This window comes from Ctenocephalides felis, unplaced genomic scaffold (assembly GCF_003426905.1).
Source record: "Ctenocephalides felis isolate EL2017-DRISC unplaced genomic scaffold, ASM342690v1 CF-g0.4_SCAFFOLD_03573, whole genome shotgun sequence".
Lineage (NCBI taxonomy): Eukaryota > Metazoa > Arthropoda > Insecta > Siphonaptera > Pulicidae > Ctenocephalides > Ctenocephalides felis.
This window is the reverse complement of record NW_020539727.1, coordinates 21666122-21668123: the sequence shown is the minus strand read 5'-3', so window position 1 is coordinate 21668123 and position 2002 is coordinate 21666122.

Sequence of the window (2002 nt, the reverse complement as noted above, 5' to 3'; positions counted from 1 at the left end):
GCCAAAAACTAATCAGCACATTCCTTATTAATAGGAATCGAATGTTTTTTGAACCATTCAAATCGGTTGATCCGTACGCTCGAAAACGTGGGCGAAAAATTGTATCCATACATACATAAAACACACACACACACATCCATTTTTTCTGAAGTATGCCAAAATGTCAGAAACCTTCAAAACGTCGAAAAATGTTAAAATTTTCAATTCCGATTTTCGGCCCATTACAATAACTTACCCTACGGGAAGTTAATAAATTTCCATATAATCATTCATATTAAACAAATGGTTTTAAAGTTATGAGATCTATAATACACTAGTGTAACTTTACTGAATACTTTGCTCCGGATGATTTAACAATTGTAATAATTTTTCTTTTTTTATTAGAGTCCATGTCTCTGATCCGCAGAGAACACAATTTATTTAGTAACATCATGCCATCGTTTTGCACACAAATTATTATGAAGTAGTTACTGTATGTTTTAATTTAAAATTTTGTGTAGAAAAATTGATTTCAACAAACCAAAACTTTATCTTGGGCATTGGAAAATAATTTGACGATCAATAGTGTTAAAATATTAAATAAACAATAAGTAAATATTAAATATAAATATATATATATATATATATTAATATACTATATATATAATTATTTATAAAGTTAACCTAAATTGTGCAACTTACCCCAACAAGTCTTGAAAACACTCGTACACATTTTAAAACTATTGACACTTATAAATAACTTATTAAATATGTGTAATTAACGATAACAATTAATAATTAGTTATAATCAATTTAATATAACGACTTTAACACAACGAACTTTATTTAAAACTATTTCAATTAACATCTATTTTTGCCGACATTTGCAAATATCAACTGCACGTGTTGAGGGTTCACAGGAACTTAAAAAAAATGCGCGAAATTTAAATAGATAATTGATATATTTTATATTATAATATTTATATAATTACTATTGTATTATATTATAACTGCTCTATATTTATATTATTATATAGCTTAGCAACTTTTAACGTTAATGCAATGGTTTTAATTTCAAAAATAACTTTAAAACTAATTCGATATCTTGCGAATTTTAAATGGCGGGTGTGGAGGGGTTCACAGGACTTTAACAAAAAAGCGCAAAATTTAAATTGATAATTGACTTTGACATTATATTATATTATTCATATAATTACTATTGTATTATATTATAACTGCTATTATATTTATATTATTTATATAGCTTAGCAACTTTTAACGTAATGCAATGGTTTTAAATTCAAAAAATAACTTTAAAACTAATTCGATTTTGCAAAAATTAAATGGCGGGCGTGAAGGAGTTCAACACAGGACCTTAACAAAAAAGCGCGAAATTTAAATGATAATTTGAATAATATTGAGTTTAGTTAGAATTTGCACTTTGTACTAATAATTGCAAGACTAACTTATGTATGGAAATGTTTAATACTATTCGATCAAAATAAATTTAGTTTGGCAAAAACAGTTTTTTTAATATATATTATATACTCAATTTACTCATAATGTTTATTACTTAAGTAATTGTGTATTGTAAGCTTAAATTTATTTATCATAAATTTAAATATATTTACCATATCATATTTATCTTTATTCATAATATCCTTCTAGATCATTCAGTATCTTCTATTTTTTATCTCGATTTATGAATATTTTTGGAAATTTCTTTCTTGATTATATTTGTATATCGTCAATTTTTATCTTCTAGTTGGAAATTTGTGAAGTCTACCAATTAGAATACAGAGACTTCCTAAAAGTGCATCGTTCCGTACCAAGATCTCTTGAACAGGATTCAGGAACAAGCTATGAAACGAGTCAGGCATTACTGCTCTTCTAGACGATGTTGGAATGGATACCTTGATGAAAACAAGATTTTAAAAATATATATTTGTATAATAATAATTCAATGCATAAACTTATGTATATATAATAATAATGGGTAGTTTTGAATAAAACGACTTTGAAT